This window comes from Cryptomeria japonica, chromosome 7 (assembly GCF_030272615.1).
Source record: "Cryptomeria japonica chromosome 7, Sugi_1.0, whole genome shotgun sequence".
In the NCBI taxonomy this organism is placed as follows: domain Eukaryota; kingdom Viridiplantae; phylum Streptophyta; class Pinopsida; order Cupressales; family Cupressaceae; genus Cryptomeria; species Cryptomeria japonica.
The window spans coordinates 668,586,860-668,602,254 of NC_081411.1; positions in this window are offsets into that span (position 1 = coordinate 668,586,860).

The window sequence follows — 15,395 nt, forward strand, 5'->3', positions numbered from 1 at the left end:
TCCATTATTGTGTGCATCATATCATGGAAGATGGTAGTCATGGCTCTTTGATATGTTGCCCCTGCATTCTTTAGACCAAATGGCATTACATTCCAATAGTATGTTCCCCATGGACATGTGAAAGCAGTTTTGTGTTGATCCTTTGGAGCAATTTTAATCTGGTTGTATCCTGAAAAGCCATCCATGAGAGAAAGCATCACATGGCCTACTGTTAGATCGACAATCATGTCGATGTTTGGTAAGGGAAAGTCATCTTTGGGACATGCTTTGTTTAAATATCTAAAATTCGTACAGATACAAATACCCCCATTAGGTTTACCAATAGGTACAATATTGGAGATCCACTCTGCATAATCAATAGGCCTGATGAAACCAGCATCCAAGAGCTTTTTAAGTTCAGCCTTGACAAGAACGACAATCTGTGGGTGCATCTTTCTGAGCTTTTATTTGACAGGTTTAGCTCCTTCTGCTACAGTTAGGTGATGCATGACCAAATCTGGATCTAAGTTGGGCATGTCTGCATAAGACCATGCAAAGTTGATTTGGCGATTTTGGAAGAATTCCACAAATTTTGGCTCCTCTTCAGGAGTTAATAGAGATGCCAAATGTATTTTGTGAGGAGTCTCAAGGGTCCCCACATTGAATTCTTTTGTTTCTTCTATTAGGATGGTTGATCTCTCCTGATTCGTACTAAAGGGGAGGATGTCAAACCTTTCATCCTTAGGCGACTCGGAGAGGTTTTCACCTTTGGATACGCTCTTTGTTTTTACTCTTTTGGGATCAAAAAGTGCCACCGTGTGGTTTTCACTAGAAGATCCATGCTTTATTATAATATTTTTGCAGCTGAAAGGTTTGGCATCTTCCCCAAAGTATGCTGCACTGTTAAGTTCAATGGCAAACCCAACTTTATGATCTCCGCTTGGTATGTTATCCCGTAATTCTAGAAAGTCTATGAGTGCCTCATCGTTTTGGAAATGGTCAAGACATGGGGGATTTGGCTGGTTCCATTCAATGAGTTCGAGATGAATGATAGGCATTACTTCATCGATTAAGTTGAGTTCGTAGGAGGCATCAATGAGGGTTAATATGGAGGCGCGAAGTTCATCGATGGTACTCTCCTCGTCAGATTCGAGCGTAGGATTTGACGTAGGGCCTATGAAAGTTTATTCTAGCTCAGGAACCCAAAAATTTTTAATCCATGCTTCTCCATAAACTGATATATCCTTACGAGGTGGAGAAGGTGATGTTTCCTCCTCGTCTGAAGTATTTAAATATACTGAATCCCTTCCCCACTCATGTGAGTCTGTCTCATAATCACTCTCTAGCATCCAATTACTGTACCAAGCTGGGATGCCATTTGAATTGAATAGTGCATTAGTTACTGGCTTATGTACTTTTGGAGGTGGGATTGTTGGTGCTGCTGGGATTTCAGATATAGTCAATGATTTCATCCTTGGAGTAATTGGCTGATACACGGGTTTGTTGGGTTTTCCTTTGAATCAAAGCTTAGGAACATATTCTCTTTGAAAACCTACGCTAGTTTTATCTCTTGGTTTCAACTCAGGTTGTAAGGGCTCTTGTCATCCTTGCTTGCAAGGTCCCAAAGCACTATGGCCATCATAGCCCATTCTTTGCATTATAGTGAAGCCTTTGCCATATTTGTTAGTGGGGAGCTTAGCCTTCGGGCTTTCTTTGTTGAGTGGGTCTATGTAGATCCATTCTTCCAGGTCTTCATCCATGGTTTCCTCCTCTTGACTTTTACCAGGGGTGAATTGTGCCAAAGTGCAAGTTCTTTTGGCCAACGGTGATTGAAGTAAACCTTGGGTTTGTCGTGAGTCTTAGGGGATGTGAGTAACTTCCCAACACAAAAGGGTTGGCTAAGATTATATTCACCGGGACCTTCCTCGGTCATTTTCATTTTTAATTTCTCCTGTTTTGGTGTAGGGGTTGTTAAACTAGAAGAGAGGTTGGATTAACATTTGATCAGGAAGGGATAGCTTCCTTTTTGTTAGGTGCGGTGATGTCTGGCTGATGGTGAATATTATTATAATATGCAAATGGATTAGCATCATCGAGGATTGTAATTTCTACCCCATTATGTGGAAACTTGATACATTGGTGATATGTGGATGGAACGACTTGCATGACATGTATCCAAGGTCTCCCTAACAAGAGATTGTATGGCAAAGGAAGGTCTAGAACATGGCAAACTATATGCTTCACCACTGGCCCAACCTTGATGGGTAATATAACAACTTCTCTAGAAGAATGTTCTGCATCATCATATGCTTTGATGGTTATCTTTTTGCTCACATCCACTGACTCTGCTGCATAACCCAATGCTGTGACTAACTGCAAGGTGCATATGTTTAAGCCGGCTCCATTGTCAATCAAGACTCGCTTGATTCTATGTTGGTTTACGAACCCTTCAATATGGAGGGAGGCATTATGGGGTTGTTGGAAGGATGTGTTGTCACTTTTGGTAAAAGTGAGACATGGTGATGACTTTAGGCTACCAACCATGGCTTGAAATTGATCCGTGTTGAGGTTGGCGGGGATAGACGCTTCTTGGAGAGCTTGGTCTAAGATTGTTTTATGTGAGGGGGATAAGCGTAAAAGCTCTAATATGGAGATTAGGGTTGGCATCTTATCCAATTGCTCTACAAGGTTATATTGTTTGGGGAGGGGTGTCATTCCTTGTGGTGCAGCTCGAATAGTAATCTTGCTACGACGCGTAACAATGTTGCATGTAGGATTTTGATCTTTCATGGTAAGAGTTGCAACTTGTTCATCCACACCATAAAGGTGATTCATAGTATAATTGTATGCGGCTTGTGTGTAATTGGTTGTGGTATCTGTGTTTCTCCTTGAGGTGGAAGGACCCCTTTGATCATGTGATGGAAGTGGATTCTTGAACATTAAGTGATCATCTTTAGATGTTTTTGGGTCATGTCCCTCAATTTTGATTTCTCCTCTATCGATAAGATCCTGAACAAGATATTTTAGCTGATGGCAATTGCTTGTTTTATGCCCTCTTCCTTGGTGAAATTTACAATGTTCATGATCTCGCCACCATGGAGGCTTCACTTGAGGCTCATAATTGGATGTTTTTGGTAAGGTCACAAGATTGGAGGATATTAATTGGCATAAGATTGTTTCGATAGGTTCCCCTAAGGGTGTATATGTGCGTTTTGGCTTGTAGTTTTGTTGCTTTTGTTTTGGTTCCTCTTGTTGTGTATTACGACCTTGATTTTGTGGATTATTGTTGGTGTTGTTGTTAGGAGGGGGATTTTGTCCTGCAAACCTAATCACAGGTTGTGCAGTTTTCACTGTTCTTGCGTCCACTATCTCGACATTGACAACGTTCTTGTTTTTGTTCCAAAATTTTGGTTTGTCGCTATTATAGTGTGGACGAGGACCATCTTTGTTTTTATTATAAATTTTGATAAGTCCCTTTTTAATGAGGGCTCTTTCACATTTGAGCCCTTGAGTTATCATTTCTTCAAAGGATTCTGTGCCCTTCATGTCCAAATGAAATTCCATTTCATCATTTAAGTTGGAAATGAAAATTTCCACTAATTCTTGCTCAGGTAGATGAAGGGAGCGTCTCCTAGACAGTTGTATCCACCATTGTAGGAAAGTTGAGAACAACTCCCTTGGTTTTTGTTTTGTGTTGCACAAATCTGCCATAGTGACGTCACGTTCTATGTTGTGTGCGTAATGAGCAATAAATTTTTGGACCAGTTATTTAAATGTTCTGATACCACCCGACAATCGTGAAAACCATTTTGTGGTTGTGCCTCCCAAACTTTGAGGACAGAGGCACATTAGATATGTGTCCTCATAGGCCACCTCTAAGCAAGCAGAGTGAAATTATCGCACATGGTCCCTAGGATCTCCTTTGCGTCTATATTTTTCAAATTTGGGTGTTTCGAACCCTCGTGGAAAAGGTGGCATAAGCATGTTCCTATCAAATGGATATGGACAAATATTGTTAAGTGAGAATCGATTGGTCTTCACACCACTGTTCTATTATTGGGCGAGATTTTCTACTTGTTGCTTCAACATGTCTATTTCTAAAGGAGGAGGTGGAGGATTCCCTTGATGATTAGGGTCGTAGCGGAATTATCTCTACCTCCTCCACCATTGTGATGACTATGCTGCTTGGATGTTTGTCGTAATTGTGTTGTATCAAAATTGGAGGGAAGCTTGGCACCCTCTTGAGGGAGTTTCAAGAAATGAGCATTGGCATTGTTTCTAATAATTTCATCAAAGAATCTGTTGAATTTTGAATTATGTTGTGCTCTTTCTAATTCTTCTCGAATTGGAGTGCTAGGATATTCATCATCAGTGCCTCCTCCAAAGGCCTCATGAAAATTGTTGAGATTTTTGTCCTCTTCAATTTCTGGTTGTCGATTTCTCATTGATCTTGTTTGAGCCATGGTTTAAAAGTTTGATGTTGTGAAAATGACTATGAGGTGGTGATGAAATGGTTGATGGAAGACAAGTTTTTTGAAATGTTTGGTGGAAGGTAGATCTCTAATACTGAAGGTTGGATGTCAACAGAGTTCTTTGTGAATTGCTTATGTATTTTTCAACAATTTGATGCGATGAGGTATAGCAAGGTTTGAGATGTGTTATAATCCAAGCTACCTAGTAATGAGAGGATGCACTCATAAACTATTTTTAACCTATCTAGATGTGTAGAAATGCCTCTTAGGTTGATTGATCCTAGATGTAGAAACACCCTAAAAATGATTTGGGTTGTTTAAGCAATATCTGAAAGGACTAAGGACAAGACCTCTTTGTGTTGAGAGTTGAGTGAATTTGTGATGTTTGGATGTGAAAGTGGATAGGATATGTGTCTCAATAAAACTCCTCTGTTACGAAGGGGGTTTTTGCTTCTTCCTCTCTTACAGAGGTTGGTGGTTCCTCTCGAACTTCATTGTATGTGATACAAATTTTAGGAAAGAAAACGAGATTGATCTTGCCCCCTTTGTTCTTTCGATAATCAAAAGCTCTATACTAAGTGAAAGCTCTATTGCTCAAAGACTCTTTGTCAAATTCGTTGGATTTTCCTGGAAGGTACAATCGCATATGACACAAGAATACTCTATGTGAGAGAGTGTTGTCTATTGATATAGAGAAATCTCCTTTTCTTGATAAGAGCCCTTGAACCAAGTTGTTTCTTCTTTAACTTAGTCTTTTGATGAAGATTTATTTTTCTCAAGTTATGAGTGATGGTCATACAAAATGATACTTTGTTTCAATTGTTGATGTAGATTTGTTATAAATGTTGATGTAGATTTGTTGGACGGATACTTTGTTTCAATTGTTTTGAATCCTTTGACAAGAAAATACGGTAAGCACACAAGCACATATTCTTGCCCCTTTTCAATAAAGACACAATAGGTGTTGGTCTAAATCAACCCAATCATGAACTTTTTTGACCCTTATAAATGTATGTATGTTCTCAGGCCTAAAGTCAACCCAAATTTTTACTAGTCTGAAACAAGACGAAGACAACTCAAACACTTTTTATCCCTAAGGTAATGGCGAGTTGCGATAATTTCAGCCCACATCTTGATATTTCTTTTATTTTGGTACTACATACCTTATGTATTCCGCCATGGCAGGTAAGGATGTGATATACTAAGTCTTGCGCGATCATAACAGATAGGTGATCCCTATGATGGGGGAGTCACCACTTTCATCAAGCTACAAGTAGCCTTTCAAAAAGGTCTGTTTCTACTCAAGGAAATATATATGGTGAGTATCTTGGGAGCAAAACCATCTATGCTCTTGCATTGAACTTTTCACAAATATCCTCAATCAATAGAACGGGTGGGCTTCTAAAATAAGAGGTGTCTAGTAATGTTTGATGTCTTTGGACAAAATTTCATTATGCAGTGATTCACTTAAGAGCCTTGTAACTCACGGTGGGGCCCATATGTCCTTTCAGCAAGTTACACTGTAGAAACAACTACACCCAAGGCTACAACTTTTTCTCTCATCTAATTTCTATAGCGACTCGAAGGATTTACCGTGCAAGGTCGTCCCGAGAGTGATGTGTCTCTTGACAGGTCTCTCTTAAAAATAGAAAATTTAGAGCGTTACTAACACTTTTCTCTTGCACCTAGGACCACGAGAGCGAAGGGAGAGGATAGTGTGTGTTAGAAATGAGAGCACTCTACAGATTTGCACAAGCGTGCCAAAAACAAAAGACAGTTGTTCTTTTTAACCTTTTTATTGCAATGTGATCTATTTGTTATTTGGAGATGTTGCTCCAACAGATATGGTGTTCTTTTTAGCCAAGATAAAAAATGTTTTGGACATTTGACAAACTAAAAATAAACCTGGTCAACAAAATGAAATCATGTAGCTTTTGTAGCAAAAAATGTAGACGTGAGGTTCTTTTTATGCACCAAACTGAACAATGAAGTGGAAGTGCACCAAAAGAAATGAAGTTGATTTTTAATCCCTTTGCTTGAAAACAAGAAAGATGGAGTTTGTTTTAAGCACTAAAAGTGAAAATGAGATTTATTTTAGTTGCACCAAAGAGACTATGAGGTTCATTTTAATCCTTTTGTTTGAAAAACATGAAAGATTAATTTTGTTTTAAGCACCAAAGTAAAAGTGAAGTTTATTTTAGTTGCACCAAAAAGACTATGAGGTTCATTTTAATCCTTTTGTTTGAAAAACATGAAAGATTAATTTTAAACTCAAAGTCTGAAAAAATGCTTTTTAATTTAACTCCTCCAAAACCTGCAACAAATTGTTAAACTTGCAAAGAAAATCACTCAAAATGTTAGCTAAGATGGTGGGCTTGACAAGCCTAAATTTTTATTTTTCTTACAATTTTTCAGCTCCCTGTCTGTTACAAAAGCACTAATTTATCAGAAAGCAAAAGAGCTAACATAATTCAAAAGCGCTATAACAAACCACAGAAGCACCAAAACAAACTAAAAGCACTATAACAGAGAGAAAAAGCGCTAATATATTCCAAAAGCCCTATACTAAACACCCAAAAGCACTAAGATAGAACAAAAACACTATAACTTAGATAAATCAGAGGCGTCAATTCGGGACAAAAGCGCTATTGCGTGCGACGAAAGTGCCAAAACGCGGAACAAAAGCACTGAAGAGCAACCCGTGCATGAAAATTCTGGAAATTTTAAAAAAAGTTATGAACCAAACAATCAAAAGGTTGCATGTTTGATTCACGTCGGGTTCACCAAATGATGTAGGGCAAAAGGGGCACAAGGCACAAACACAAGTTCAAATGTTAGTAGATTAGTTACAACCAAAAATAAATACAAATGAACTCAAAAACTTTAAGATGCATATCAAGAGAGATATAAAATAAACAATAAGAAGCATACATATATCAAAAAGGGAAAGAAAATCCCCCAAGATGCTCCCAAGGATGCTCATTGATTTTTCTCCCTTGTTCCTCTCCTCTCCAAGTCCCACATGAGTGTAGCTCTCATCTTTTAGCACTATCCATGGATGCCATATGAAGATTCAAGATGGTTGTAAAAATGAAAACAAATGCTTGTGCGAGTGTAAATGATTTACTATGAGAAAGCTCCTAATTAGTCTATGTGAATCTTAGTATAATAACAATGCAAAATGCTTTCTGATGCCCTCTTTGCTTGAGGAATGAGGTCCTTTTATAGGGAAAAATGTTGATTGAATGGCCAAGATTGTGTGGGCTTGTGAAGGGCTTGGATTGATGGGTTTGTGATCCATGTGATGGCTTTCAACCCGATCCCATGATGACAAGTGTCAACATGAGATGGCTTGAGAGGAGAGGGAAGAAGCATTAAATGCTTGATATGACATGAAGGTTACCCTAGGAGGGTTTGGTTAGGCTTGAGTTAGTGAATAAAGCTTTTATCCAAGGGTAATTGCTTTTATCCAATGGATAAACTCTTGTGCAAGAGTTAATGGGGATAACCATGGTCAAAGCAATAAATGCTTGAAGAGACCCATGAGTTATATGAGGGTTGAGTTAGAGGGAAAGCCTCTAACCATGTGGGTAACTTGAGTTAACCATTAATGGTTATGTAAGAGCCATAAAGGCTTTGGAAGACTTTGGGGGATAACTTGTTGAAGAATAAAAGCCTATAATGCATTTCAAAGACTTTGAGGCATTTTTGAGAAGTGAGCTTTGTTTGGGAATGTGCAAATGATTAGAGAGGGGGATTAGGCTAATTAGAATGGGTTAGAAGAGTCTAGAAGGGGATTAGAAGAGTCTAGAAGGGGGTTAGTGAGCAAGTGGGTTTGGTGGGTGAGAGAAAATAAGATTTTAATTAAAATAAAATTCATTTATTTCAACTAAAATTGTGGAACTTGCATTTGTAGGAGAATGCAAGTGGGAGGGTTTTTAGAGATTTTAAATAAATATTTATTTATTTTAAATGTGGAGAGGGGTTAATTAAACAAATATGCTTTATTCATTTAATTAATTGTTAGAATATGGTTTAATAAATTAATTTAAATAAATTGAATAATTTATTTAATTAATAGGAGAAGAGGTTCAAGATGAATTAATTAAATATTAATTTAATTAATTGTTGAACGATGGTTAAATAATCAAATAAATACCAAATGTCCATTTAATTAAGTGGACAAATTTATGTGTCTACAGGTTGGCCTAGTTTCCATTTGTTGTTCTTGTTTCTCTTTAGTTTTCTCTGTTTGTTTTCCTTTCTTCTCAAACTTTTCTGCTGCTTTCTCTTTATCCAATGAGTTAAAAATATGCTTGATGGTTTGGTTTTCTTATGCTGTCGAATCTTTGGGACATCTAAGCAACCCTTGTGCATATGACTACTTTTGCATTCACCACTTTGTAGGGTAGTGGGGGTATCCATGAAGTTGGGGTTCTAGTGCTTTTATGATGGTAAAATATTTGTCTAGTTGGAACACTATGGTGTCTATGTACTTATGAATAATATGATGCAATATGCTATACCAATCTGGCATTCCTTTCCATAAAATCCCTAAAATGCCCAACAAAGAGTTGTATATGTGTTAGGGGTTGAAGTTCCTTCCATATTGTAAAATTTGTGCAACTATTGATTTTTCTGTGGCCCATGATACTCTAGCGACATATTGTTGAAGGTCACACATAAAATAGAAAGCTAAACAAATTAATAGGGTGCCATAGAGAAATTGATAGTTTGTCTTCTTTGTCAGTGATACATTCTCTAATAACTTAGTTCTTGGAACCTTGCATAGGTTGAAGTCTTTTCCTTCAACAACCATTCACTATGCTATATCAATAGCCATTGTCATGGTAGAGCCCTCTCAATTTGTGGAATAAATTTTGTACGCTATGAGGTTGGTTGTCTTCATTTTTCCTTTGTCTTTCTTCTCTTTCCATCATGTGTCTTTGTCTTCTTTCCTTTCCGTTACCTAGGCTGACCATTCTTTTTCTTCTTTCTTAATCAATTTGCTCCTTAATCTCTCTTGATTTCCTCTTGTCTCATTTGGCCATGGGTGTTTAAGATTGGGGATTGCATTATTCCTTATTGTGTCCCATGCCAATTACCTGGTAGTTTTAATAATGGTCACATCCTTTTGTAGGTCTCTTTGGACCTTTTCCTCCTTTCCATTTCTTGTCCCCTTGGTGCCAAATTCCCTCTCGTAGGATAGACGTCAAGAATACAAAAATTTGATTCATCATATCTTTCCTATCATTTGATGTTTGTTTCTTGATCTGGTAATAGTTAATTTTTTTTTTGGCAAACCTCAACAAAACTTAACCAGGGTCCGTACAACAAAACAAATGTTAGCTTGAGAAATTTGAGAGATGCAGACTAGAGCTCTATACTTGAAGGATTTCTGATGTTGTAGTCTTCTACCCCGGATTGAATCCTCGTGAGGCAACAATGAAAGGTTTCTAGATCCTACACCAATTGGAAATCAAAATAAAATACTATATACACACAATATATCAGAATTTATATTTATTTGTATTCATATATCAATCTATGTTCATTACATTCCTTATATCTACTTATATTATATTTCATCATTCTCTATCTTTTCTATTATCTATTTTGGTGAACAAATCTTACTAACTAATTATAGCTAAAATAGGGGATGTGGCGCTTATTTAATATCTCTAGAGTATATTATATCTTCCTAAGCTCCTATTATTGATCCTTCTTTCCAAATTATATATTACATATTTTCAGATTGGTGTTTGTATACTGTTTTCTAGCCAATAGAACCTTTCGATTTTTTAAAATTTTATGTGAAGAGATGTCTAATTTTTTTGATCATGAATATTAGATTGTTCTTGTCAAGAAGTACTCCATAGCTCAATCAACAAGGCACATCTCAAAACCAAACATCAACATCTGAAGGAGAAAAAATGTTTGAAAAAATGAAGCTAACCAAATTTGGCTTGAAGGAAGGGATGTTGTTGAGGTGGGCACTCAATGGAATATGGATTCTTTTCTTACTAGGGTTAGAAGGAAGGTCTTATCAAAATGGTCTTGATGTCTTGCCCTTGCTTATGGAGGGATGTTGTTTTTGTCTTATCTTTGGTCCTTCGTCCTATATTCATCAAAACTTTTGTTCTTAGCACCTTGTTGGATTGTTTAAGTTCTTAATCCTCATCAAATTTTGTATTCTTTTGTCTCTATGCTCCCCTTTTGTGGGTTTAGAGCTATTCTATTCTATTTTATTTTATTTTTTATCGAGAGTGGAATCTAATCCCACCTCTTACCTATCACACACACACACACACACACACACACACACACACACATTCGTTTCCAATACATTTAGAAGGGCATATGCTCAATTTTTTGTTTTTAAGGATGCGTCCACTTTGAAAATTAGTAAAAAAATCATATATTCATGAAATAATTAGCAATTTTTTTTTTTGGCATAAACTACATAGTATAAGCTGATTTTTTAATGAGATGAGTTTTTAAATACTAAAAAAATTTAACATTTTAGAGGGAATACACCATATGCTATTGATGATAGAGGATACAAAAGATTTGTTTCTTGAACCTATAAAGCCCAACCATAAGCCAAGGATTCAAGTGTTCAATCCAACACCATATGATGAAAACACTTACTTAATAAATGCACAAAAATTAAACATAAAACAACATAAACAAATGCACTCAAGAGATGCTTGATTCTCTTGTTTCCTATCTAATCAAGGTCTTGCGCAATAATGATTTTGCTCTCAAATTTTTAACACCATGCACAAGAGGCTATGGTAGAACGGAAAAATGGTTGATTGAAAGTGATTGAAAAATAACTATCATTTCTCAAGCATGCAAAAGTTTTCAAAATGACATTACGATGTCAAGATTGCAAGAAGTGAGAGAGAGCAATGTGAAAGAGCCAAATGTATTTATAACAGTCCTCATACAAAAAGAAAGCCATGGGAGAAATGTGGGACTAAAGAAATAAATTGAAGATAAATGTTTGTCCCATATTTATTGTGTGAATGGATTTAGTGGAGTGAAAGGGATAAATAGGATATGGTGGAGATTAGAAGTAGATTTAGGAATAAATTTAAATGAAAGAGTTTAGTGAATCGAGAAAATGATATGTATTAGAGGAAATAAATAATGAATTTAATTATTTAGACAATAATATCCAATGAAGAATTATGATTATTGTATGAGGACATTTGATGAAAAGTTTATGTGTCTACAAAATCAATTGCAATAGAATTATCATGCTTTAAAGTAAAATAAAATTTATCTACCACCCATTATTGTGCAAGTTGTGTCGATCAAATACTAGAAACATAGCAAAAATAAGTTATTATGCATGGAAACTTCTTCGAGATAGAGGTTCAATTGCTATTGCATGCTCTTAAGATTGATTCTAAATTTCAACCATTGATTATCATTAGTTGCATTGTTGGAAAAAAAAAAATTTATTTTTTATGTTTAAAATTTCTCAACTCAAATCGAAATATGATTTCCTTTTATAACACATCCATTCTTTTATTAGGCTCTTGTATGCATTGTTCAATAAGGGGTGAACATTGAGAGCTATTGATTCTTGATATCTATATCTGATAAAAGAAGAATCTCATAGACCCACATATTGAATTGAAGATATTTTCAACTCCTAGAAGTTATGTTTCATTCAAGTGTCCTATTAAAATATAATTGTTTAAATAAAGTCATTTATTTAGCCTTCATATAGTATTTTGAAATTGCTACTTGTATTCTTTTACATAAAGATTCATTTTCTTGGTTATTGTTGTTTCTTACTTTCAAATTGAAACCTTCACACAAGAAAGTTAACATGTTTAAAAGTTAGTAACAATATTCAAATTACATAGACATACATGAATAAAACATCTTTTCAAAAAAGATACATAAGAATACAATACAAAGTAAATCAATTGTGAAACTAGAATACATATATGTTTAGATGAAAAGATAGTTGAACAATAAATTTTTAAACTAATATTAAAAGTTAAAACATTAAAAATTGCATTTGAGCAAACAAAATAATTCTTGAACCTTATTATAAAATTATAAATGTTCATCATTCCATTTCAAAAAGTAATCTAAAAAGAGTCTACAAACTACACAAAAGACATATTTTCTTTATTGACTAGAATAAAATTTATATGATTTTAGAGGAATATTTTATTTTATTTTTTTTCTTTCTGATTTGCCCCTTTGTAAGTATTTAATCTAATTCCCTTGTTTTTATATCATGTCCTTTTAGAGCTAAATCAAGATTTTATTTTGCATTTTGACATTACTTTGATATTGCAAGCTTAATTAATCTAAAGTGTAGAATGTCTAGTGCTTACAATCACAATATAGTAATTATATGCACTCTTTGGGATTTTTTGTTTTTGTTTTTATAGTAAATTTGTAACTTTTTTTTGACATGCAACCTTTGTAATTATGTATTAGAAAAAATATTTTTTGTCAAATGCTGTAATCACACATGTCTTCCTATCATACCATTACCAAGCTCTTTCCTTGACACACATAACTATGAATGTAAATAGCATTAAGATCCTACAACTTAGTAATGATAAGATTTAGCTATAGGGTGATGCATCCAAATTTGTAATGCCTATCTTTAGATTTACAGAAAAATAATTGAAGTTTTTGGAATTGAAAGAGTGTCAATGTTCATTCATACTAGACTTATATCTTTCAATATTTTTTGACTCACATTGATAAATTATGTCATTTTATTAGTATTTATTTGAATGTTTACAAAACAAGTAGCTACCTTCACTAGCCATAGACCATTTATATTAAATGTGTCTAATGTGTTTTTTTAGGCAAAAGGCCGAAGCTTGTAATATATTAACTATAAGATAAAATGATAACATAGAGTATACAATAGATAGAGATGCATCCTACCCAATCTTCTAAACAACCTTCATTTTTAGATATGCAAGTATACTTGCTGATGAAGGTATACAAAAATTGTACGAACATGGGATAGATAACAACGTATCCATGTGCCCATATTGAACAACTGAGACAAGAAAGAAACATACATATGAAATTTCATACTTAAATGTGTCTAATGTGTTATTAATAAGTGTAGGGGCTTTTTCTTACTTGTAGGGCCTTTTTTGCTATTGTCTAGACCAAGACTTTGCAAAAATGTATGGATATTGTCTTCCATCCATATATCTTCGGATAGTCACATTTTTTAGTTGACTAAGGAGTGCACTCTAATCTTCTAGCCCTTGATAGAGATTGCAAATGCTTTGTAACCCTTGTCTATAGGATATACAATTGTAGGATTTATGGACAACAATTCAAATCTTATATAATATAATGTATAGTTAACATTTATGTTAAGGTCAATTTATTTTTAATTTATACATAAAATATTTACAGTATTGTCACAATTCAAAACATATAAGTTTCTAGTCAAATTTAGTGATTCACATTTCATGAGTAGTGATATACATGAACTCATCTCTCACAAGCATAGATTGTCCACTTAACACTAATTGTAATTAGGTGATACTTATCAGAATGAATGATAATAATACTTCACACCTATGAACACCACCTAAATTGAATGCATGCTAAACATATCATTCATATTCATAAAATATAAACTCATATGAATGATTATTCATATGAATAGAATATAAATAAAATGATTAAAAATTTAAACAACTAAGTGTTAATAAAATATAAATGGATTGATTAAAAATTTAAACAATCAAGTCTAAATAAAATATCATAATATAACACAATAAAGGAAATAAATAAACAAATCGCAACCTATAGCTTACCCATATAGTCCAAGTAATAGCTATTTTGAACATTCAACTGTTGCACATTTACCATTTACAGTACATTTCTCTATAAGAAATTTGCCTCCAGAACTGATTGTTACAAATTTATTGTAAGCTTTTATATTTATGATGAATTTTTCTATATGGCATATAACTACATAATCACTTGGAAGGAAAAGAAGTTTATTCCGTATCCAAATCAAGCATAACTGGAAAGGCACCCAGCCAAGAGGAGCTAAACATTTTAACTGTAATATAGAGTGTAAAACTTTAAAAAACAAATTGACAATAGGAACCTAATAGAGGTTAACTAGATACTGCAAAGATCTCACAATTACTTGTGTATCAACATCCTTTTTTCCTTGGAGAATAAGGCTCTCACCCTCCAAAGAGTGTAGGGGGCACCTCTTGAGATATTATAATAAAATAAATACTCATAAAATCTCCATTATAACTCTCAATTCTCATCTCAATTATAAGCATATAACAAATGGAATTCCACATATTAGCTATGTGATACTCATAATACATAAAATAATATCATGGGTAACTATATCCCTTCAGTAAGATTCACATAATACAATGATGGTCATGTGTACTCATACCCTTCAAATAATATTCACATAATAGAATGGTGGTATTCATACCACATAGCAATATTATGAGAACTCATACCTCTTCCCAAGAGTGCCACACCCTACCCCTAAACAACCCAATAAGATCCTCATTCTTTTCCTCAGGGAAAGGTAGAGCTTATCCTCATAGAAACAAAACAATACCATCAAAGTGAAACATATTTGAGAGGCAACTCTTTGACAAAACACATGTACAAGGCTGCCAAAATCCCCACCAACACTCATACAAACACACAGATAACCAAATAGAATCAATAGATTAAAGATTTAAGACACAATACATTGAAGATCATAATCAACAATAAAAGGGATAAATCAACTCACCTTAATCAATTGGTCTTCTACAACTTGCCCAAATCCTTCTCCATCCTCACCTTCTCTCCCTTTCCTCCTCTAATATAACCTTTACAAAATTTAAAAATAAAATGGCCCCCAAAAGTCCCCACAACACTATCCGCACCTTATTTTATAGCTAA